Below are 26,497 nucleotides of genomic sequence, written 5' to 3'. Positions count from 1 at the left end.
TATTGTCCAGCTAGTTTTCAGGATTGTCTTACTTGAAGAATAACCTGGATGGTTCTTCATCTTAGAAATGTTCAGCCCTGATGGCACACCTCACCAGAAGTATCCCTACTTAAAGAGTAAGTAGTTGAACTCTCATCTCCTAATTTCCAGCATCATGGTCATTCCACTGGACTAATGGCGGGGATATCAAGAAATTACTGAATAAACAGATGGATCCATAGCCAATTGTTTCTAGCAAACAGTCTGGTCCTTCCAATGGGTTTTAAAGTCCAAATTCTCATTGGTTTTATCTTTAAAGGGAAATTGAAAGCACTGTCTTCAAATTGTGTTTTAATTGTTGGGGTTTTTTTAAAACTTGGTACAAATACTGACCATCTGGACAACTTAGCCCTCATTCCTTTTCAGAGAACGTTACACTCGGTGATATATGGCATATCTTTGCAATATATGTGATGGTAAAGTTTGTGTAAATAAGCCAAAGTTGCAGGTTCTAAGCCCAAAGGTACCCTCTCAGCCCAGAATTCAGTCAGTTTGGCAAGTTGGGCTACACATATTCCCTACACAATTATTCAGTGGTATTTCTTGAGTGCTTACCATGTGCAGAGCACTCTATTAAGTGCTTGGGAAAGTACAAGACAACAGAGTTAGTTGATGTGATCCCTGCTCACTAGTATACCTGGCCCTTCCCTTTTGTAAAAATATATTTCATTCAGTTCATTCATTCGTTCAGTGGTATTTATTGAGTGCTTAATGTGTATGGATCACTGTACTAAATGCTTGGGAGAGTACAACATAACAATAAACAGATACGTTCCCTGCCTACAACATGCTAAAAGTCTAGCAGGGGGACAGATATTAATGTGTAAATTATATAAATACATTCAAAATAAATATGTGAAGCACATACTGTGTCCCAAACACTCTACTAACCACTGGGGTAGAAACAAGATTGTCAGGTTGGACAGAGTCCATGTCCCACATGGGGATCACAGTCTTAATCCTTATTTTACAGATGGGGTAACTGAGGCACTGAGAGATCAAGTGACTTGCACAAGATCACACAACCTACAAGTGGTAGATTCAGGATTAAAACCCATGTCCTCTGGCTCCCAGGCCCATTCTGTTTCCACCTGCCATTTAAACCACGACCCTCCAACTTAAACTTAGAGAAACAGCATGGCTCAGTGGAAAGAGCCTGGGCTTGGGAGTCAGAGGTCATGGGTTCAAATCCCAGCACAGCCACTTGTCAGCTGTGTGACTTTGGGAAAGTCACCTAACCTCTCTGGGCCTCAGTTACCCCATCTGTAAAATGGGGATGAAGACTGTGAACCCCACGTGGGACAACCTGATCATCTTGTATCTTCCCTAGAACTTAGAACAGTGCTTTGCACATAGTAAGTGTTTAACAAATGCCATCATTATTATAGCACGGTACTAGGCTCTTAGGAGAGAACAGTGTAACAATAAACACACATATTCCCTGCCCACATTGAGTGTTCAGTCTAGAGGGGGAGACAGAAATGAATATGTGGTAGGGGGAGGTAAGGTGATTGAGTGCTTTGAAGCCAATGGTGAGACATTTTTTGAGAAGCAGCATGGCTCAGTGGAAAGAGCCTGGGCTTGGGAGTCAGAGGTCATGGGTTCAAATCCCAGCACAGCCACTTGTCAGCTGTTTGACTTTGGGAAAGTCACCTAACTTCTCTGGGCCTCAGTTACCCCATCTGTAAAATGGGGATTAAGACTGTGAGCCTCATGTGAGACAACCTGATTATCCTGTATCTACCCCAGCGCTTAGAACAGTGCTCTGCACATAGTAAGTGCTTAACATACACCAACATTATTATTATTATTATTGAACAGTGAGCCCCATGTGGGTCAGAGACAGTGTCCAACCTCATTATCCTGTATCTACGCCAGTGCTTAGAACAGTCCTTGACACACAGTAAGCACTTAAACAATTTAAGGAGTTTACAGTCTACTGAGGAAGACATACATTAAAATAGATTTGGGGTAGGGGAATAGTGAACAAGTTGAAATGTAGTATGAATCATTCTTTTATTCATTCAGTCATTTATTGAGCACTTACTATGTGCAGAGAACTGTACTAAGCGCTTGGGAAAGTACAATGCAACTGCTTCCATTGTGAATGAAAGCTTTTCTCTCTAGTACTAGCTTACTCCACTACTAAGGACCAACAAGATAAGGCTCAAATGAGTACCGTATTTTACCTAACAGAAAAACAGATTTCCTCTAATTAATGACATAATTAATCAATGGCATTTATTGGGCACTTACTATGTGCAGAGCTTTGTATTAAATGGTTGAGATGGATGGAGTTGGCAGACACAATCCCTTCTCACAAGAATTCATCTGGGTTGAAATCTGTCAGAGTGCCCATTGGGTAACGTAATTTGCCATGATCTCTCTGTCTGGTGCAACTCAACCGTCTCCTTATTTTTCTATTTCAGAGATGGCAACCACAAAATGGACTTTTTAAATGGAATGTCTCTGATCCCAACTGCTGCTTAATATGAGGAACAGTGATTGAGGAGCAGCGAATGCAAAAGTGACCTACAGTAAGTAGCAATTTGCACACAGTGAGCTCAAAGGAGAGATCATGATGGCATTAGGATAGTGGGAGAGCTATTAGTGGAAATGAAGTGTTCTGTGGTCCTGTGTGGTCCATTTGGACTTTAATGGACGCTGAAATCAGAAAGACTGCAAAGGGACCAGGCTGACTTGTAGACATGAGTAATGCTGGCTTGAACTCGGGAATGACGAATTTCTTACCTAAAAAGAATCAGGGCAAAGTGAAAAACTCATGGTCGTTAATATTTGATTGAGCCCTAACATAGGTATTCTGAGTGGCATTGAGGTTCTCTCTTGAAATGACAACAAATCTAGTGGAAAGATAAAAAAAAAAAAACATATAACTCACTGAGAGCCTGTAGCTATTATAACAGGGCCGTCTGTGCCTTTGATCTCTCTTTCCACCTTTGAGACCCTGACAATAATATGTTGGATTAAAGTCTGCATCAGAAACCAAAGTAGCAATGTATTCATCCATATATTTCCTGCATTTCTCCTGTTCTTTCACCTCATCTTGCGGCTTCTTGTCTACATCCTGAGGCTGTGTGGGTTAGCAGAATATTTTTAATGGACTTGAAAGATGCTTTACAATGATTTGCAAGATGGCAAGAGATATAGAAGGTTGAGATGGGATTCCTTACTATTCATTCTCTGTCTTTCTGGGAATGGATGCTGTTGCAGTGAAGAATTTGAGTAGAGACTAGAGGGAAAGTTTGTGTTTCCGCTCTTGTGAGACTCTCTTTCTCCTTACCAGATGGCAACACCCTGCTAACAACAAGGGTCTCTGAAAGGAAAATTCAAGTAGTAATTTAAAAGAGTCATGCATTAACAATACACATACTTCTGGTTGTTTCTGTCAAACACTGATTTCCATCCCCTTCAAGCAGCAGTGTGTTACTGGTGGAAAGGACACCCAAGTTAGCAATAGAAATGCCATCTAACGATGAAAAGATGACAGTGGGTGACATTGGTGCAACTTCCAGTTCTAAAATCAGTCATGTTTATTGAGCACATACTGTGTGCAGAACACCGTACTAAGAACTTGGGAGGGTACAATACAACCGAGTTGGTAATAATAGTAACAGTATTTACTAAGCACTTACTATGTGCAAAGCACTGGTAGAGATGTTCCCTGACCATAGGTGAAATGAACTTCCACTAAGCTCTCATGGGGTAGGTTTAGCTTGGAGGAGTGAGATTCAGGCCCACTGGCTTTGCTATCTTTAAGGTATCAATGTAAACATCAAATGTTTACATTTGTTTATAAATGTTTACAATGTTTACAATTGATTAAATGTTATGATTTGTATTTATTAAGCACTTATTGTGTTTAGAGTAGACTGTGAGCCCATTCTTGGGCAGGGATTGTCTCTGTTGCCGAATTGTACATCCCAAGTGCTTACTTCAGTGCTCTGCACAAAGTAAGTGCTCAATAAATATGATTGAATGAATGGAGTACTGTACTAAGAACCTGGGAGAGTTTGTTATAACAGAATTGGTAATCATATTCCCTGCCTACAATAAGCTGTCTAGAGAGGGAGATAGACATTAGTACAAGTAAACAAATTATGGATACATACCTAAATACTGTGGGGCTGAGGGAAAGGGGGATAAAGGGGGTGAATCCAAGGGCAAGAGTGACAGAAGGGAGTGAGAGAAGTAGAAATGAGGCCCCAGTCAGAGAAGGCCTCTTGGAGGAGTTGTGCTTTCAACGCAGCTTTGAAGGTGCAGAGAGTGACCATCTGTCACACATGAAGAAGGAGGGTGTTCCATTCATTCATTCAATCATATTTATTGATCGCTTACTGTGTGCAGAGCACTGTACTAAGTGCTTGGGAGGTACAATTTGGCAACCGATAGAGAAAATCCCTACCCAACAATGGGCTCATACTCCAGAAGGGGGAATAATGGTATTTTTGAAGTGCTTACTATATGTGTCAAGCACTGTTCTAAGCACTGGGATAGATAGAAGGTAATCAGGTTGTCCCATGTGGAGCTCACAGTCTTAATCTGCATTTTACAGATGAGGTAACAGGCACAGAGAATGGACTTACCCAAAGCCACACACTGACAACTAGCTGAGCTGGGTTTAGAACCCACGACCTCAGATTCCCAAGATTCCCTCTTTCCATTAAGCGACACTGCTCTAGAGGAAGGACATGGATGAGAGGTCAGCGGCAAGATAGATGAGATCAAGGTATAGCAAGTAAATTGGCATTAGAGGAGTGGAGTTTGTGGGCTGGATTGTAGTAGGAGAATAGCGAGATGAGTTAGGAGGGGGCAAGGTGACAGACTGCTTTAAAGCCTATGGTAAGGAGATTTTGTTTGATGCAGAGGTAGACGGATAATTATAGAATGTTCTTGAGGAGTGGGAAACTACAGACTGTAGAAAAATGATCTGGATGGCAGAATGTAGCATGGAATGGAATGAGAAGAGAGAGGAGTTAGGGAGTTAGCAAAGAGGCTGTTGCAGTAATCAAGGAGGGAAAGGATAAGTACTTAGATTAATGTGGTAAAAGTTTGGATGGAGGGGTAAGGATTTTAGCGATGTTGTGAAGGTTGAACTGACAAGATTTTAGTGACAGACTGAATACGTAGTTTGAATGAGAGAGATGAGTTGAGGGCAACACAAGGTAATGGTTTTGTGAGTAAGGAAGGATGGTGGTGGTGTTCACAGTGATAGAAAATCGAGAGGAAGGTCTGGATGGGTTGATAAGGAGTTTTGCTTTTGACATGTTTGAGGTGCCGGTGGGACATCCGAGTAGAGAGGTTCTGAAGGCAGGAGGACATGTGAGACCTCCGAAGAGCGAATTCAGGGCAGAAGATGTAGATTTGGGAATCATCCTCATAGAGATGGTAGTTGAAACAGTGGGAGCGAGTGAATTCTCCAAGGGAATGCCTGTTGATGGAGAATAGTAGGGGACCCAGAACTGATTTCTTAGGGGCTCCCACAGTTTGGGAGAGGGAAAAAGAGGAGGAGGCCATGAAAGGGATGGGACATGAGTGGTCAGAGAGATAGGAGAACTAGGAGAAGACAACATGAGTGAAGCCAAGGTTGGATAATGTTTCCAGGAGAAAGAGGTGTGGTTGACATTATTGAAGGCAGGTGAAAGGTCAAGGAGGATTAGGATGGAGTAGAGGCCATTGGATTTAGCAAGAAAGAGATCACTGGTGGCCTTTGAGAGGGCAGTTTCTGTAGGTGGACCAACCAGATTGGAGGGGGGCAAGGAGAGAATCGGAGGAAAGAAGCTAGAGAAAGTGGGTTAGAGAACTCGCTCAAGGAGCTTGGGAAGGAATTGTAGGAGGGAGATGGGGTGAAAATCGGAAGGAGCCGTGAAATCAAGGTAGGGGTTTTTAGGCTAGGGGAGACATGAGCATGTTTGAAAGTAGTGGGGAAAAAGGTACAGGAGAATGTACAGTTGCAGATGGCTTTCAGGGTGGGAAGAAGGGAGAAAGCAAGTGCTTTGCTATGGTGTGATGGACTGGGGTCAGGTTTGCCGGTGGAGGGAGAGAAGGCAGGAGATCTCTTGAGATACTTCTGGGAAAGACGGGAGATTTGAGGAAGGGGCAGGAGGAGGGAGTGACTGGGGAGGAGCAGGGGAGATTTTAGGGAGATTACTACCTGATGCTTTCAATTGTCTTAGTAAAGTGCCTGGCCAGGTCATTAATGGCAAGAGATGGGGGATGTCATGACAAATTCAACAACTGTCCAACTCTGGAGAATGGAAAGGCTATTCTAATGGACAAAAAGACTAAATGAATGGTTGGCAATTGAACGTCCCTGTCAAAAAGAATTACTGGAAAGAAAATGTTGCAGAGTGGATAGAGGAAATTCAAAATCAACCTGCATCTAAAGGCTAAAGTATCAAAGGAACAAACAGGACTGTATCCATTCCCTCCAAAGCAGATAGAGATCCAGCATGTTATATTTGATCTCTTGGGATACGGTTTCCCAGTTTCAAGCCAAGGGCCATATTCTTTTCCTTATCCCTCTAGTTGCAATTTGCCAATATGTCAGGCAGCCAGAAGCACTGATTGTGTATGCATTTGCAAAGACTACTGTATTAGATGCTCCCAACTACCACATTGTAGGTAGCATTTGTAAAATAAATAAATCAAGCACATGACCTTTGCCTTTCTGATTGGAAAATTACATAGATTCAGAAAGATTTATATGAATATGAATGAGATTAAACAATAGAGTAGTAGTAATTGTAGTAGTAGAAAGTAACTTTGTTATGAACAGGGAACATGTCTGCTAATTCTGTCATGTGGTACTCTCCCAAGTGCTTAGTACAGTGCTCCGCACAAAGTAAGCATTCAATAAATATAATTAATAATTGTAGTAGCAGTAACATATCCTAATGGAAAGAGCCCAGGCCTGGGAGTCAAAGGACTTGAGTTCTAATCCCAGCTCCTCCATCTGTCTACTGTGTGAATTTCATCAAGTCATTTAACAAATCTGTCCCTCATTTTCCTCATATGTAAAATAAGAATTAAATACCTTTTCTCCCTTCCACTTAGACTGTGAGCCCCATGAGGGACAAAGGCTGTATCTGACCTTTTTATCTTCTATCTAGTTCAACTTTTAGTACAGTGCTTAACACACTGTAACTTCTTAAACACTATCCATCTTATAATTATCACTGAACATAAATAAAAGTCATTCATTCAATCATATTTATTGAGCACTTACTGTGTGCAGAGCACTGTACTAAGCACTTGGAATGTACAATTCGGGACCAGATAGAGACAATCCCTGCCCAACAACAGGCTCACAGTCTAAACGGGGGAGACAGACAACAAAACAAAACAAGTAGTCAGGCGTAAATGCCATCAAGAGAAATAGAATCATAGATATACACACATCATTAATAAAATAGGGTAATAAATAATATATACAAATATGCACAAGTGCTGTGGGGAAGGGAAGAGGGAACAGCAGAGGGAGGGAGTAGGGGGAATGGGGAGGAGAGGAGAGGCAGAGGGAAAGGTAGGGCTCAGTCAGGGAAGGCCTCCTGGAGGAGGTGAGCTCTCAGTAGGGCTTTGAAAAGGGGAAAAGGGTTAGTTTGGTAGATGTGAGGAGGGAGGGCATTCCAGGTCATTGGTAGGATGTGGGCCAGAGGTCGATGACAGGACAGGCGAGAACGAGGGACCGTGAGGAGATTAGTGGCGGCAGAGGGGCGGAGTGTGTGGGGTCGGCTATAGAAGGAGAGAAGGGAGGTGAGGTAGGAGGGGAAAATGATAATGTTGGTATTTGTTAAGCGCTTACTATGTGCAGAGCACTCTTCTAAGTGCTGGGGGAGATACAAGGTAATCAGGTTGTTCCACGTGAGGCTCACAGTTAATCCCCATTTTACAGATGAGGGAACTGAGGCACAGAGAAGTGAAGTGACTTGCCCACAGTCATACAGCTGCAAGTGCCACAGCTGGAATTCAAACTCATGACCTCTGACTCCCAAGTTCAGGCTCTTTCCACTAAGCCACGCTGTGATGGAGAGCTTTGAAGTCATAATAGTAGTAGTAATTGTAGTAATGCTAGTACATTGCTATTTTTGTTTGTAAAAGTAATTCCCTCTTATACCCATTAAGCCATTTTGATCCCACCACTTCCTCTCAAAGTTTTCCTTCTAATCACCCAGTCTCTTTCTTCTTTCCCAGTGTTGACCCCCACATTCTTCCCCTGGTGTTGCTTTCCATCAACTCAACTCTTAACTGCCCCCTGCCCTTGCTCTTTAGTCCCAGCCAAGTGTGGTCTATGGAACCCTTGTTCCTTCATGGGCACATTTCCCTTCATCCTCAACCTGTTCCTCACCAATCACTGCTCCTCACTGCCAACAATGAATCCTGGCTTCCCCCAGATGATACAGCCTCCCCTGAGGGCTCATCTTCTTCCCAGATTCACTGGGAAATGGGGAAGAGTTGGCTTCCTTCTCAGCTCACATTGCCACTTTCATACCATCACCCGCCCCCCACTCCCCCGCACCCTGCTCCTTCCCTTCCTTAAAAGCCCATTTCATTCATTCAATAGTATTTACTGAGTGCTTAATATGTGCAGACCACTGTACTAAGCACTTGGAATATACAATTCGGCAACAGAGACAATGCCTGCTCAATGATGGGCTTACAGTCTAATCAAGGAAAACAGACAAAAACAAGACAACGCAATCACGATAAATAGAATCAAGGGGATGTACACCTCATTAACAAAATAAATAGGGTAATATATAGAAATGAGCACAGTGCTGAGGGGAAGGGAGAGGGGGAGGAACAAGAGGAAAGGGGGCTTAGCTGAGGGGAGGTGAAAAGGGGGAGCCAACCACTCCAGTTACTGGTCACCATTAACTACCACCCACTCTCTCCACCTCCTACTTTCTGATTTACTCAATCCCTTCTCACGTTTCTTGTCTCCAATCCTTACACTGATCCTCAGAGACTTTATATTCAGGTGTATGCTTCCAACAACTTTCCCACTAACCACTTCTTCTGAATCTTTAACTTCAACTAACTCCTATACCACCCCACTTCACCCACTCCCCAGGGTGGACACACATTGGAACTGCTTACCTCTATGTACTATACAATCTCTAATCTCAGTGACTCAACTTCCTATCTCTGATGAAACTTTGTCACCTGCCTTCTTCCCTCAAACAATGCCTCCCATAAAACTGTCTTGTAACTCTACCAAAACAATTTATTGAGCCTCTCCAATTATTACAAGCCATCATGCACCATTTGGTCTTCATTCTCAACCTCAAAGTAATTCACACCTTGTTTCTGCTCTCTCTACTGAACTCATCTTCTTCGCTCCCCTGGCCCTCCCTTGATCTCATCAGACCAACCTGTAGCCTGTTTCTGCTCGACATTATGTATCCTATGCACTTGTGCTCACCCCACATTTCTCTCTTCCATCTCAAATTCATCTCAAGAAGCAGCATGGCATAGTGGATAGATCACAGGCCTAGGAATCAGAAGGTCATGTGTTCTAATCCCAGCTCTGCCATGTACCTGCTGTGTGACCTTGGTAAAGTCACTTCATTTCACTGGGCCTCAGTTACTTTATCTGTAAAATGGGGATTGACTGTGAGCCCTCATGGGATGGGGACTGTGTCCAACCCTATTTACTTGTAACCACCCCAGTGCTTGGACCAGTGCCTGGCACATAGTAAGCACTTAACAAATACCACAATTCTTATCGTTATTATCCTCACCTGCTCTAACTCTGACAATTCCTCTGCTTGTGAACAATATTTATCCACCCTTATCGATTCATTCATTGAGTCATATTTATTGAGTGCTTCCCATGTTCACTGACCACGCCAGCTGTTTCAGAATTTTAATTCCCTCCTTAAACCCACTGTTATGCCACCCTCCCCATTTCTTGCCCCAGTGGCAATGCCATTTTTTTCATTGATACAACAAACTCTTAGCTGTGATTACCTAAAAATCTCTCCTTTTCTATAGTTCTTCCCCTCTTTGCCACCTTCAACTCTCCCATCCTTCCTAGCAGTATTTCAAGAAATTCCCTGTCTTCTCTTAAAATCTATCCCTTAGAGTCTATTTAGTGGATGTTCATCTACTTCCACATCAAACAGAAGTTCCTTACCACCAGCTTTAAAGCACTAAATCAGCTTGCCCAGTCCTGCCTTACCTCACTGATTTCCTACTACAACGCAGCCTAGACGCTTCTTTGCTCCTACACCATCTACTGACTGTACCTCAATCTCTTCTATTTCACCATTAATCTTTGCCCACATCCTCCCTCTGCCCTGTATCTCTTTCCCCCTTCATTTTACACAGGCCACAAATTTCCCCACCCCCAAAGCCTTATAAAAATCACATCTCCTCCTAAAAGTCTTCCCTGACCAAACCCTCATTTCCTCTACTCCCTCTCACTTTTGTGTCACCTATGCACTTTGATCTCTACTCTTTAAGTACTTGATATTCATCCTACCCTCAGCTTTGCATCACTTATGTACATATCTATATTTCATTCTGTCTCTCCCTGTAGACTCTAAGCTCACTTTGAGCATGGAATATATCCATTTATTGTTACTGTGTACTCGCCCAAGTGCTTAGTACAGTGCTTTGCAAACAGTAAGCACTCAATATGATTGAATAAATGAACACCAATGATTGATTCCTTTTCACTTTATTTCCTCAGCCTTCCTGACCTGACACAGCAGCTTCCTACTCCTGTTCTACCTTGTGACCTCTTTCTCACTACCATCTCCATCTTCCCCAGTCATTCCCTTCCTGACACACTCAGGAGAGACCACCACCATTTTTTTTTAGCTCATACCTTTCCCTTTCCATTACTGAGTCTTGTTAGGGGTGCTAATCTTTAATTGTGGAGGAAGAACATTCCACTAAAATGGGTGGGTGCAGAGTGACAGCAAACTTTTTAACTATATGCTTGCATTAATTTCTTTTCCACTCTCTCTGAATCATCGCAGCAAAACCTTTGTTGTTTTTGTGGTATTTTGTTTTATGATAGTTCATTCATTCATTTATTCAATAGTATTTATTGAGCGCTTACTATGTGCAGAGCACTGTACTAAGTGCTTGGAATGTACAAATTGGTAACAGATAGAGACAGTCCCTGCCCTTTGACGGGCTTACAGTCTAATCGGGGGAGACAGGCAAACAAGAACAATGGCAATAAATAGAATCAAGGGGAAGAACAACTCATTAAAACAATAGCAAATAAATAGAAGCAAGGTGATGTACATCTCATTAACAAAATAAATGGGGTAATGAAGATATATACAGTGTTTACTATGGGCCAGGCACTACATTAAGCACTGGGGTAGATACAAGTTATTTGTGTTGGACACAGTCCCTATCACACATAGGGATCATAGTCTTAATCCCCATTTTACAGATGAGGTGACTGAGGCATGGAGAAGTGAAGTGATTTGCCTAAGGTCACAAAGCATACAAGTGGCAGAGTCAGGATTAGAATCCAGATCCTAATGACTCCCAGGCCCATCTTCTCTCCTGATTCCAACCAAGCAGTCAACTGTTTCAGGCATAAATTAGGAAATGGTTTTTTGACATAATTTTGGCAAGGGCATCAATCAATTGTATTAACTGAGCATTTACTGTGTGCAGAGCACTGTACTAAGCACTTGGGAGAGTACAATGCAACAATATAACATACATATTCCCTGCCCTACAACTCTCTTGGCTTCCAAGTGTAAATTCCCTGTTGAACTGTTTGTAGATGGACTGTGAAATCGCACTGTACATTCGCAAGATTTATTGTTGCGAACCAGGGATCGATTTTAACCACCAATTTACGCAGGTAACAATCCGAACATGTAAAAATAGTCCTTTGGTTTGTCAATCTGGGATTTATATTGATTCTAAATGTTAATTACTCTTCTTCAATCATCTTCACAGGGTTGACTGAGTCTCTCGATTGCAGTTTTCATGTGATGTGCTTACTGCTGTGTCATTAACATGCTGATTCCAGATCTGTTTCAAACCATTTTATAATGTCAAATGAATGTGTTAAAACTCTTATAGTAAATGCATTCAGTGTCTTGGTCACATTGTCTACACTGAATGTTGGACACACAGACACAATGTTTTCTGCCATTTTTCTCCCATTGAAGTCAAACCCACTAATTTGTAGAATGCTGGTCTACTTACCTACCTAGCCCAAACCATTTGATAATATCTTTTTTATTTACTGGGAGTGAAGCCACCCATAGCATTGAATTGTCTTTTTACCATTTTTATTTAGATGGTATTGCTCCATACAAATCTTGATTTGGTATTATAGCATTCTTCGTAATTTTAAATAGTTTACATGGCTATGTTTTGGAATGAGGATCAAGTTTAAATGAGCATTTGTAGAGCAAATGGTTAATGGCACAATATTCATACTGGAATTTTACCTAAAGCCGCACCTTCAATTATTTTTCTTTAAGTACTGTACATTTCATCAAAAGAAAGCTATTGGATAAAGTTATAGTCTGAAACATCCCTGGAACCTCTGGTACTTTCCCAGGTTTATCCACTCAGTAGGTGATAATTTTCAAATGGAAGGGATAGAGATGCAGTGGAAAGCCTAACCCTGATTCAGATGGAGAATCCTTACAGTCAGCTCTTTCCCCTCGTAATAAATGATAGGCTCAATTTACCTCCTCCTGAACGTAAATTTTCCTGCAGACCCTGCTGGCATTTCCAGGTAGCGATGAGGTATGACCATATTTAAGCTGCCTCCATCTTTAATCTTCCTCCTCCTTCTTCCCAACCCCAATCCCCTTTAATCTCCTTCTGCATCTTAATAGTCTTTGCCATTTCCCTCTAGCTCCCATCCATATGTCCTTGTAGCCATGTGTGCTCGTATACCTGCCCTCTTGCCCTCTTGTCCTTGCACTGGATGCCCCCTTCTCTAGTGGATAGAACATGAGCCTGGAAGTCAGAAAGACCTGTATTCCAATCACAGCTCCATCACTTGTCAGCTATGTGACCTTGGACAAGTCACTTTGAGCCCCCATGACCTCATCTGTAAAATGGGGATTAAAGCTCTAAGCCCTGTTAGGGATGGGGACTATGACCAACCTGATTAGCTTGTATCTACCCCAGTGCTTAGACCCATCCTTGACACATATTCAGCACCTAACAAATACCATCATCATCATCTTCATTATCTCCTGATTCCCTGGACTACCTGGTTATGTTTTTTAGGATTGGTTAACCCTGATTCTGACTGACCTTTTTTATGGTAGGCCTGTCTCTGGGCCTACCGAAGTTGGTGGACCTGGGCCATACAGGGGAAGGAGTCCAGAGGAGGGACCAGTAACACTCTCCTCATCCACCATCTTGGCCCAGCCCTGGCTACCATAATTGTTTTGTTGGTTCTGGTGTTTGCAGCTGCAAGCTCGGGAAGGGTCCAGCCATAGAGAAAAAGGGCTTTATCATAACTCCCGGTAAAGGAGAAAAGAGGGAGAATTTTGGGGGTGGGAGAAGGATTTGAAAGGTGTGGATGAGGGAGGTGCCTTAGAGAGCTATTGCAAAACAGAGCAAAGTATATAAAATCTGCAGTTGGGGAGAGAGTGGGGAAAGTTTTGAGGAAGGATAGGTGTGAGGAGTGTCAGAATGGAATAGAATTGGAGGGAGAGGGAAGGGCTCACTTTGAGAGTGGGCCTGGCTGGTCACCACACAGGGACATTAACATGGGATAACATGACAATTGTATTTCCAGTAGAAGTTGTGTGTCTTAGTGGAAAGAGCACGGGCTTGGGTGTCAGAGGTGGGTTCTAGTCCCAGCTCCACCACTTATCAGCTGTGTGACTTTGGGCAACTCATTTAACTTCTCTGTGCCTCAGTTACCTCATCTGTAAAATGGGGATTAAAGTTGTGAACCCCACATGGGACAACCAGATTTCCTTGTGTCTCCCCTAGCACTTAGAACAGTGTGTGGCATATAGTAAGTGTTTAACAAATACCATCATTATTATCATTAAGTAATAACCCACTGTCTACTGGGTAGAATGCAATGTATTAAGTACTTGGGAAGTACCTAATAAATCAGCATGGCCTAGTGTAAAGAACACTGTCTTGGGAGTAGGACCTGGGTCCTAATCCTGAATCTACCACTGTCTGCTGTGTGACCTTGGTCAAGTCACAATTTCTTTGCGCCTCATTTTCATCTGCCAAATTGGGATTAAATCCTGCATCTTCCTACCTAGACTGTGAGCCCCATTTGAGACAGGGACTGTTTACAACTTGATGATCTTATAACAATAATAATAGTGGTATTTATTAAGCGCTTACTGTGTACCAAGCACTGTATTAAGCACTGGGGTGACACAGGTTGACACAGTTCTTATTCTGCATGGGACTCACAGTCTCAATCCCCATTTTACAGATGAGGGAATTGAGGTACAGAGAAGTGAAGTGACTTGCCCAAGGTACCCAGAATACAAGGGGTAGAGCTGGGATTAGAATCCATGACCTTGTGAGTCTCAGGCCTATGCTCTATCCACTAGGCCATACTGCTTCTCCATATCTGCCCCAGCACTTAATACAGTCCTTGGCACAAAGTAAGCTTTTAACAAGTATTATTATTCTTATTACTATTTTCATCAAAGAAGCGAGATGTCCCCTGCCTTCAAGAAGCATACAGTCTAGAAGTTAATGTTAACCTCACAGGGAGAAGATGATAGGAGGAGTAGAACAAGTATACTTATATAAAGACAATCAGTGAGCTATGATGAAGAACCTCTCAAATGCAGATATTTTAATGTTACTCGCGTAGCAAAAAATCAAACCTATTTTCAATGCTTTCATCTCATTTTTGTTTTTTTTTTTTTTTTACTCCATTCAAAGTTGTATTTGAAATTCATTTTGTATATATTACTTGGGAAAGCTTGGTAAAATATATCCACACTGCAAGAATGAAAGAAAAATCCCCCTACCTTAGGAGTCAACTTTAACAATGTCACCACCAGTGAAGGAATCAGTAAACTTGTTAGTCATCTCACAGTCTTTCTTGTTCCAAAACGCCCAGACATTTAGAAATGCAATTTACACCACTGAAGGTTCACTGATTTCCCAAATGCCATGGACATATTGCAAATACAATTTCACCTACAATATGAGCAAGTAGTGTTTCCAGATCACTCCCCTCATAACTGCAAGGGCATAACACTGTCATATTAGGATCAGAATTCTAGGAAAAGAAAAGAATAAAAGAAAAAAAGAGGAAAAAAAGCGACTCAGAGAAAGCAAACACAGACAACTACCCAGAAGAGGAATTCACCACCTTAATCAAATGAAGTAATACTGCTTCCTCTTAGTAGCAGCAGCAACATAGAAGTAGAAATAATAGTAATACTAAGAGTCTGTCTCCCCTCCTCTAAACTGTAAGTCCATTGTGGGCAGGGAATGTGTCAGTTTATTGCTGTAATGTACTCTCCCACCCCTCTCAGGGTCACACCTGGGGAGGTTCCAATACTCTACCAGTCTTGGTTATGGGAGGGAGAGTCGAGCAGAGGCCTACCCATTCCATTCTTAGCTTAGGCAATGGCTAGCGAGTGGCAGGCAATCTGGTACAAGTCAAAACTCACTTATGATGGTCAGCAACAGCATGGGAAAGAGTCGAGGGCGGAGACTCAAGTTTACTGCATGGAAGGAGATGGGGGTAAACCACTTCTGGATTTTTCCCAAGAAAACTCTTTGGATCCACTACCAGAACGATTGCAGATGGAGAGGGGGGCGTTCTGGGAGAGATCTCTCCATGGAGTTGCTATGGGTCGGAAACGACTCGACCAGCATAAGACAAGACTCTACTAAGTGCTTAGTACAATGATCTGCACAAAGGTAGCACTCAATAAATGCAATTGGATGAATGAAGAGTGAATAGTAGCAACTGTGTTGATAGTGGGAGAAGTAGTAGAAGGGATAGCAGTAGAAGTAGAAATGGTATCAATAATAGTAGTAGTAATAATAAGTGTTGAAATAATAATAATAATTTTGGTATTTGTTAAGCGCTTACTATGTTCCAAGCACTTTTCTAAGCCCTGGGTAGATACAAGGTAATTAGGTTGTCCCACGTGAGGCTCACAGTCTTAATCCCCATTTTACAGATGAGGCAACTGAGGTACAGAGAAGTTAAGTGACTTGCCCAAAGTCACACAGCTGATAACTGGCAGAGCTGGGATTAGAACCCACGGCCTCTGACTCCCAACCCCGGGCTCTTTCCATGAGCCACACTGCTTCTCATATTTGTTAAGCACATCTGTGTCCTAAACACTATAAAAAACACTGGGGTAGGGACAGGATAATCAGTTCAGACACAGTTCCTGTCCCTTAAGCCTGTGACTCTACACAGTTGGGAGGACAAGAATCAAACTCACATTTTACAGAAGATGAACTGAGACGAAGAGATGTTAAGTGCCTTGTCCAAGGTCACCCACCAGACAAGTGGAAGAGCTGGGATTAGAACTCTGGTATTCTGACTCACAAACCACTACTTCTCAGTAAGAGTAGAAATACTGGAAGTAGTAGTTACAGCAGTAATAAAAATAATAATGATAATTGTGGTATTTGTTAAGTGCTTACTATGTGCCAAGCACTATTCTAAGCACTGGGGTTGATACAAGGCAAGCAGGTTGTGAGAAGCAGCGTGGCTCAGTGGAAAGAGCCCGGGCTTTGGAGTCAGAGGTCATGGGTTCGAATCCCACCTCGGCCACTTGTCAGCTGTGTGACTGTGGGCAAGTCACTTAACTTCTCTGGTCCTCAGTTACCTCATCTGTAAAATGGGGATTAAGACTGTGAGCCCCACGTGGGACAACCTGATTCCCCTGTGTCTACCCCAGCGCTTAGAACAGTGCTCTGCACATAGTAAGCACTTAACAAATACCAACATTATTATTACATTATTAGGTTGTCCCACTTGGGGCCCACTATCTTAATCCCCATTTTACAGATGAGGTAACTGAGGCACAGAGCAGTTAAGTGACTTGCCCAAAATCACACACCTGACAAGTGGCGGAGCAGGGATTAGAACCCATGACCTCTGACTCAGAAGCCCGGGCTCTTTCCATTAATCCACGCTGCTTAACATAGAAGCCGTGGTAGGAGTAGCAGTAATAAGAGCATACAGCTGCTCAATAAGTTATGTACGATGAACTCGGGAAGTATAAAATAACCAGGTGATCCATTTCCTGCCCACCAGAAGCTTCCACTCTAATGGAGCAAACAAACAAATGTGTGCACAGTGGGGAAACAAGCAAAAAATTTCAATTAGAAAGATCAATATATATTGAGAAGATCTATATGAATGAGCATCGATAGGCATCGATAAGGATGTAAATTAGTTTATAAGTGATAGTGTTGGTTCATGGGATGGTACGGTACAGGGTGCTGGAAAATTCATTTATTCAATAGCATTTATTGAGCGCTTACTCTGTGCAGAGCACTGTACTAAGCACTTGGAATGTGCAAAACCGGTAACAGATAGAAACAGTCCCTGCCTTTTGACAGGCTTACAGTCTAATCGGGGGAGACGGACAGACAAAATTCCACAGGGAAAGTTGAGTGGCGGAGGTAAAGTTTTAGAAGGGATTTACTTATTGGGATGTGTGATGTGTGGAAGGAGAAAGGGAGTTATTAACCAGGAAAACCACAACCCATGGGAAGGAGTTGGGAGATGTGAGAGCAAAATATAACTAAAATGTTGAGCAATAACAGATGAAAAGAGCTGATACGTAAGGTGGGGGTCAGATGGAGGGGAGCTTTGAGGCCAATTACTATGAGATTTTGCTTGATGCGAAGAGACAAAAGGAAACCGTGGAGTATTTTAAGGAGAGTGGGCTGAGCGATACTTCAGGAAGATGATCCATGCAGTAATATCACAATATAATAATAAAAATGGTATTTCTTAAGTACTTACTACGTGTTAGAAACTGTTCTAACTGCTGGGGTAGAAACAAGGTAATCCTGTTGGACACAGTCCCTGTTTCACACAGGGCTCACATTCTTAGTTCTCATTTTACAGAAGAGGGAACAGAGGTCCAGAGAAGTGAAGTGACTTGCCCAAGGTCACACAGCAGACATGTGACCTGCTGACTCCCTGGCCCTTGCTCTATCCATTAAGCTACGCTGCCTGGGGAGAGGCTGGAGTCTGAAGGACCAGTGAGGAGGCTGATGCAGTATAATCTACCTATAATGAGACCACTCTAAGCACCAGGGTGGTAGCCTTTTTTAAGAGAGGAAGGGGTGGATTCAGGAGTTGTGCAAGACTAACTGGCAGGTTATTAATAATAATAATGTTAGCATTTGTTAAGCGCTATGTGCAGAGCACTGTTCTAAGCACTGGGTAAATACAGGGTAATCAGGTTGTCCCACTTAGGGCTCACAGTCAATCCCCATTTTACAGATGAGGTAACTGAGGCCAGAGAAGCTGTGTGACTTGCCCACAGTCACACAGCTGACAAGTGGCAGAGCCGGGATTCAAACCCATGACCTCTGACTCCCAAGCCTGTCCTCTTTCCACTGTGCCACGCTGCTTCTCTATGATTAGACAGTAGACAGTGAGAACGTTGAACAATAGTGAAGTGTCAATGATGACACAGATGACAACAACGTTGCAGCCTTCTAGAACAGGAGGATAGTAATAATAATAATGGTGATATTTGTTAAGCACTATGTGCAAAGCACTGTTCTAAGCGCTGGGGAGATACAAAGTGATCAAGTTGTCCCACGTGGGGCTCACAGTTTTTTTTTTATATCCCCATTTTACAGATGAGGTAACAGGCACAGAGAAGTTAAGTGACTTGCCCACAATTACACAGCTGGCAAACTGCAGAGCCTGGATTAGAAGCCATGATCTCTAACTCCCAAGCCTGGGCTCTTACTGAGAAGTGGGTTTGGGGGGGAAAGATGAGGCATTGTGTTTTACACTTGCAAATACCTGGAGTAGGTGATTCTTTCTTTTTTGTTTACTATATGATCCCAAGTGTCTACACAGTGTTCTGCAACACAATAGGTGCTTAATAGATGATGATATTGCCACTCCACAGAACCAAAAATAATTATGTCAGTCTCTCAAGGAATGTGTTTATGTACTTGGTTGTACTCTACCAAGGGCTTAGTAGCATTCTGCACACACTAAGTACTCAATAAATACTACTGATTGTTTGAATGAATGATTGACGATGATGATGAATATAAGATACAAATGGGGAGGAGGAAGCAGAACAAGGATCTGCTTCCTTTATTCATTTATTCATTTATTCATTCATGCAATAGTATTTACTGAGCACATACTGTGTTCAGAGCAATGTACTAAGCACTTAGGAACTGTGAAAACAGAGTTGGCTCGAGGTATTTTTTATCCCACAAAAGAACTGGATTTATTATTCTCTATCGTTCTCTGATCCTTTTACCACAACCTCAGCCTCCTCTCCGGCATCCTGCTTGCAGAGATGCACGCCTGCTTCCAGTGAGGAAGCAGAACCCAGGTGACAGGATTCTGTCCCAGCATCCCATCCAATTTCTCCCACTGTGACTTTCCAAGTCCCATTGAGAACATGCCCAAATTAGCCTCATAAAAATGAAGAAACTCAGTGGAATCCTGCTTCTGCATTTTGATTAATCTCAAGTGAGTTCAGATGAAAGTCCTAAGCATATTGGGAAAATGAAATCTCTGAAGATGGGCATCTTCAATCAGAAGGGAGCCAAAATGAAAATCTTTAGGTTCTGAAGGCAGTGATTTTTATAGAATAAATTAAAGCTGTGATCCTAGGTTCAGTAAAGGAGTCACAACCTCGCCACAGCTGATGGGCTTCAGGAGAAGCCTCTGTATCTCCAAATGGGTGATCTATCTGGCCTTTCCAATGAAAGTTGAATAATTTGCCCTAGTGTTTTTGAAATTCAAACTCTTCACTAAATCCATAAAATCGCACAGTCATTTTTCTACACTGCTGTGTTTCTGGGTTAAGACCTTTTCTTCCTGTATTACTTTATATAGGTTTTAGCACAAACCTTATCTTTGCCCTTTCAGTCAGTTCCACTGTCATTCATGCTGAAGCTTTCCCTGCTCCATTTTGCTTACCTAGAAACCCACCCTTTGCCTTTGGTGTCTCAATCTCACACACACACACATACACACACACAGTCATCCTTCCATGTATACATCAAAACATGCACACACACATATGTGTGCATGTATTTAAAAATATTTATGTATCAAAATTAATTTATAAATATATTAATGTATGCACATATACACTAGTACTTATTTCAATTCATATTCAGATGCCAATATATACATTCATATTCATTTTATCTTATTCATTAAAACATACAGGGATGAGAAAACATTCTTCCCTCATAGTTTAAAAAAAAAAATGAATCACTCCAAAAATGGGGCTAGGAATAAAAACAAAATCGTGTATCAATAGCATATGGAGACTAGATGGATCGGAAGAATATAAGATTGTGTAACTGTTAATAACATTCTGAATGATAAAAATAGCAGATACAGAATGTATACTACCTGCTTCCTCATCACAGATGCTGGTATGTGCAGTATACCCCCACATATATCAGTATTGAAAATTCAATTAAAAATCTAGTTTTCTGTGACTCTTATGTACCATCCAATTTTATCCAATTGTGTTAGTAAAGTACAAATGGATATTGAAAACTGTTTTCAAATGTAATATCCTTCATCATCTTTGAGTCTGATGATTTTTTCACCACTGACCTTAATTTTTACTTTTGGTGTTGGTCCCCAAAATACATCTCCATATGCTCCTGATCCAACACAGAAGTACAAAAAGGTGATCCCCTCTGCTCTCCTTCAGGTTAACTTTTTGTTTCTTCTCTTTCTTTCTAATGAAGAATCATTACCCAAATCACCATTTCCATCCAATGCACTCTCCTAAAGGCCTTCCTGGATTAAGTCCTCTTACTCTGATTCCTCTCCCCACTGTGTCATCTGCACACCTGGAGCTGTACCCTTTCAACACTTGGTATTCACTGCACCCTCAGCCCCAGAGCCCTTATGTACATGTCCACTATTGATTTATTTGTATTAATGTCCATCTCCCATCTATACTGTAAACTCACTGTGGGGCAGGGAACATTTCTATCAACTCTTTTGTATTCTTCCAAGTGCTCAGGAAAAGTGCTCTGCATACAGTAAGCACTCAAATATTATTTATTAGGGAAGCACTATGACATAGTGGATAGAGCATGGCCCTGGGAGTAAGAAGGTTGTGGGTTCTAATTATGGCTCTGCCACTCATCTGCTGTATGACCTTACCTTACCCAGTCACTTCACTGGGCCTCAGTTCCCTCATCTGTAAAATGTGGATTGAGACTGTGAGGCCATGTGGGACTGGGACTATGTCCAACCCAAATAACTTATATCTTCCCCAGTACATATAACAGTGTTTGGCATATAGTGTAGCCAGCCCCGGGCTTGTACCAACCAGGACCTTCCTGGAGCCGGGGTGCCTCAGTGACACATAGTAGAGTCAGACCACACCTCTGATCACCAAAGTTACAATGGAAAGTTTTACTTAGTTTTACCAACATGCAAGGAAGTGACACATACACCCTCTCACTCACTCCACCAAGGGTCCAATATCTGTCTGCTGTTCAAGGGAGTCCATTCTGCCCTTGCTTTTTCTTTCTGCTTCCAAATGCTGTTACCTTCTGCTGCTTCTGCTGCTCTCAACCTGCTTTCTTCTGCTTCTCTGTATGCCTCAGCTCACCTTCCTTGCTTCTGCTGCTCTGCTGCCTTCCTGCATGCCTCCTGCTTGCCCCTTGCATGCCTCCTGCTTGCCCCTTGCATGCCTCCTGCTTGCCCCCCTTGCATGCCTCCTGCTTGCCCCCCTTGCATGCCTCCTGCTTGCCCCCCTTGCATGCCTCCTTGCATGCTACACTCTCTACCTTCTTGTGAGTCAAAATAAGCACCTTTTATCTGCCTTGGGCATCACAGCTGTGGCTCTATGTGGCAGTAACTGATTGGTCCAGACCTGTTCCTGGGTAGAGCAGGGAGAGAAGCCACCCCCCTCCATGTTTCATCCCCACAGGTGCACAAGCACCTGTCTCAGGTAGAGCCCATCAGTGCCTTCACAAGTCTCTTCCTTCTTGTTGTTTATGGGATCACAAACAGTCACTAACAGTGCAGCTTGTTGTGGGCTCCTGACACATAATAAGCCCTTAACAAGTACCAGAATGATGATTATTATTATCATTGATTGATTAAGTGATTGATTGTTTCTTCATAAACCACTTCTCATGACTGTGAATGATAAGAAATGAGTGACATGGATAAATGTAGAAGAAACATTCATTCAATGGTATTTATTGAGCGCTGTGTGCAGAGCACTGTAGTAAGTGCTTAGGAGAGTACAATAGACCAATAAAAAGAGAGTTTCCCTGCCCACAGTGAAAGTCCCGAGGTTTGCGTGGGGCTTTTCCGTTTCCCCTTAAGGACTTACCATCCCTTAAGTAGTGACAGTGGCATTAATCGAGTTTCTACTTTTGTCTAGTATGCTGAACACTGGAAGACAAAAACACAGGTGAAAATAAGACCTTGTCCCTGCCTCTCAAGAGTGAATGAGTGAGACCCAGAAGAAATGATAAGAAAAGCAGAAAAACAGAATAAAGGATAAGGACAATGGTAAATACAGCAAGAAGAATAGGGCATTGTGGTTAGAAGGTCAGTTTTTCTCAACCCTCAAAGCACTTAGGTACATATCTTATATACTCTATTACTCCCCACATCTATAATTTAACTGCCTGCCTCTCCCATTAGATCGTAAACCCCTTGAGGACAAGGATCTTTTCTTCTAGTTATTGTGTGCTCTCCAAAATGCTCTTTCCAGAGCTCTGCACAGAGTAGGCATTCCTGCTTCCCAGTAGTTTTCCAAGAGAAGATAGTCCACCTATTTCAAAAATCCCTTCACCTCTGTCTGTGCCTCTGATCCTCTCTCCATTCCTCTCCCTTCTTCTCTCCTAATATCACTCGCACCCACTCTTCTCTCCTCCCTCACTGCCATTTCCAACCTCTCACTTTCCAGTGGTTTCTTACCCACTTCCTTAAAACACAGGCATGCCTTCCCCATTTTAAAAGTGCCCTCTCTAGACCCCAGGGTCCCTTCTAGCTATTGACCTAGCTCCCAGATTCCATTCTCATCCAAACTCCCAGAGTGTAACATAGAATAATAATAATGTGTGGTATTTGTTTCAGGCACTTCACTAAACTCTGGGGTGGATATAAGCAAATAGGGTTGGACACAGTCCCTGTTCCACTTGTGGCCCAGAGTCTCTATCTCCATTTTAGACATGAGGGACCTGAGCCCCAGAGAATGAGAATAATGATGATAATAATAATAATGATAATGGTTTTTATTAAGCACTTACTATGTATCAAGTACTGTACTAAGTGCTGTGGTAGATACAGGGTAATCAGGTTGTCCCACATGGGACTCACAGTTTTAATTACCCATTTCACAGATGAGGTAACTGAGGCACAGAGTAGTTAAGTGATTTGCCCAAGGTCACACAGCAGACAAGTGGCAGGGCCAGAATTAGAACTATGACCTTCTGACTCCCAGGCCTGTGCTCTATCCATTATGCCTTGCCCCAGATGCTTTCATTTCCTACTCGGGCCTTACTTGCCTTGATTTCTCTGCTGGGTCAAACATTGTAAACCATTCTGTATTTTTTTTTAATTATATTAGTTAACCACTTACTAAGTGCCATGGACTGTATTAAGCTCTGGGATAAATCCAAGATAATCAGTTCAAACACTACCCCATCCAACATAGGGTTGACAGTCTTAATCCTTATTTTATATGAGGTAACAGATTCAGAGAAGCTATGTGACTTGCCCAAGGTCACACAGAAGGCAAGTGACAGAACCAGGATTAGAACCCAGGTCCTTCTGACTCCCAAGACCATGCTCTATCTACTAGGCCATAATGCTGCCTTGAAACATTAGCAGGATTCAACTTTGTTGTCAAGGTTATATTTGAGTTCTGCTTCTACCTCTCTGACTGCTCCTACTACTTTTGTTCACTGTTTACTTCTCTGTCTCTCTTTCTTTGTCTCTCTCTCTTTCTTCCTTTTACTATGGGAGTTCCCTGAGACTCTGTTCTGTGTTCTCTATTCTTTTATTCACTCAATAGTATTTACTGTGTGCTTACTGTGTGCAAAGCACTGTATTAAGTGCTTAGGAGAGTACAATACAACAACAAACAGATGCATGCCCTGCCCACAACGAGTGCACAGTCTCTACTTTTCTCATTTTGCACTCATTCTCTCGGGAGGTTCAGCTGTTACCTCTTCATAGGTGGCTGCTAAATTGACCTTTCTAGCCCTGACAGTCAAATGTTCACTCAATCCTGCAACTCCTCTTACCTTCTGGTCACATCCATATAGACTCATTCATTCAGTCAGTCAGTCATATTTATTGAGCACTTACTGTGTTCACAGCACTGTACTAAGTGCTTGGAAAGTACAATTCAGCAACAGATAGGAACAATCCCTACCCAACAACGGGCTGACAGTCTAGAAGGGGGAGACAGACAACAAAACACATAGACAGGCATCAATACCATCAAAATAGATAAATAAAATCATAAATATATACACATCATTAATAAAATAGAGTACTAAATATGTACAAATATACACAAGTGATGTGGGGAAGAGAAGGGGATAGAGGTAGAGCAGAGGCAATGGGGAGGGGAAGAGGAGTAGAGGGAAAGGGAGGGCTCAGTCTGGGAAGGTCTCCTGGAGTAGGTGAGCTCTCACTAAGGCTTGGAAGAGGGGAAGAGAGTTAGTTTGACAGATGTGAGGAGGGAGGGCATTCCAGGAGAGTGGTAGGACGTGGGCCAGGGATTGAGGGTGGGGCAGGCGAGAACGAGGCACAGTGAGGAGGCAGTGAGGAGGATCAGATTGTGCAGAGTGGGCTGTAGAAGGAGAGAAGGGAGGTGAAGTAGGAGGGGGGAAAGGTGATGGAGAGCTTTGAAGCCAACTGCCAGCACCCCCAATTCAACAGGTCAAATATTTCATTCTCCAAGCAATATTTCCCCACTGCTTTCAAAAATGTTCATGTCTCCTTTATCCATGTTCTCCAAGAAAGTGGGTGTAGATGGAGAATAGAAGGGGATCCAGAATCGAACCTTGAGGGACTCCCACAGTTTGGGGTGTGAAGCAGAGGAAGAGCCTATGAAAGGAACTGAGAATGAGAAGCCAGAGAGATAGGAGGAGAACCAGGAGAGGATGGTGCCAGTGAAGTCAAGGTTGGATAATGTTTCCAGGAAAAGGGAGTGGTCTACAGTGTCAAAGACAGTTTACCAAGAAGGACATCACTAGTGACCTTTGAAAGGGTCATATTTACCTTTGACATACATTCAGTCGGCTTTAGAGCACACTCGTTCAAAAGTCTAATACCACTAAGCTAAGTGCTTTAAAAAGCTACTAGATCAACCAATTTGCAAGAGAAGGTCATCTCTTCTTCACTCCCTCCTTCTTATATCTTAAGAACTCTGAGTTTAAGTGCTTTGTCAAATTCACAAATAACTGATCAGTCTGAAGTAGAGGGTGATGGAGAAAGTTAGGGAATATGATGGAGAGCCTCATAAATCTGGGAATTTCTTCCCTTCTCCAAATCTATCCTCTCTGCCCCACATATAAATACCCCAGCCACTGAGGGCAGAGACCCAGGACCCAGCCCCCTCATAAAGGGGAAGGGAAAATTGTAGTTGTCTGTTGTTTCAAGGGAACATCAAAAGGACTTCTACTGATCTTGACAATGCAAAAGGGGATAAAGTAATGAAAAAAGGAGAAGTCACAGGCCAATATGGGTGTGGTCTGGTATTAGCAAACCAGGGGTGAGGAGCAAGTGAAGAATTACCACTCGAGAACCATAGATATATTGAAAGGAAGTGGGCCAAACCAGCAACCACTTAGCAATTATTCAATCACTACTGCCCACCTAAAACTGGCAACATAACTTAAAACTCAGCTCTCAAACATATAAAATAATATCGATAATAATAAAGTAATAGTGCTACTTTTGATTTTCTACATGCCAAGTATTATGGTAAACAGTGGAGTAAATATAATGTAATCAGATCTGAAACAATCCTTGGCCCACATGGGACTCACAGTAAGCGGGAGAGGGAAAATAGGTATTTAATCCCTATTTTACAAATAAGGAAACTGAGGCACAGTGACAATTCAAATACCTAAAAATACGCTCCCACTATATGGGGAAAATTAAAGCACTAGGTTTTGATAGTTGATAAAACGTTTTTGGTTTTTTTGCTTTATGTTGTACAGACTGTGACCAAGATCCCACAGCTGATGGCAACATAAATGGGGAAATTCATTCTGCTGCTGCTGCCCTAGCTTTTGTTGG

General features: G+C 42.4%; 1 protein-coding gene and 1 long non-coding RNA gene across 2 annotated transcripts in view; one reads left to right on the top strand and one right to left on the bottom strand.

The window, feature by feature from the left end:
- Positions 1-26,497, bottom strand: part of CNTNAP5 (contactin associated protein family member 5) — a 746,584-nt gene that overhangs the window by 543,097 nt on the left and 176,990 nt on the right. The gene's annotated exons all lie outside the window — the stretch shown is intronic.
- Positions 30-26,497, top strand: LOC114815148. The gene is made up of 4 exons (XR_003762927.2): positions 30-116; positions 2,469-2,576; positions 22,617-22,786; positions 26,419-26,497. It is a non-coding gene; the product is annotated as an uncharacterized LOC114815148 (long non-coding RNA).

Source organism: Ornithorhynchus anatinus, chromosome 1 (genome assembly GCF_004115215.2).
Source record: "Ornithorhynchus anatinus isolate Pmale09 chromosome 1, mOrnAna1.pri.v4, whole genome shotgun sequence".
In the NCBI taxonomy this organism is placed as follows: Eukaryota; Metazoa; Chordata; class Mammalia; order Monotremata; family Ornithorhynchidae; genus Ornithorhynchus; species Ornithorhynchus anatinus.
This window is presented reverse-complemented; position numbering and strand designations above follow the sequence as displayed.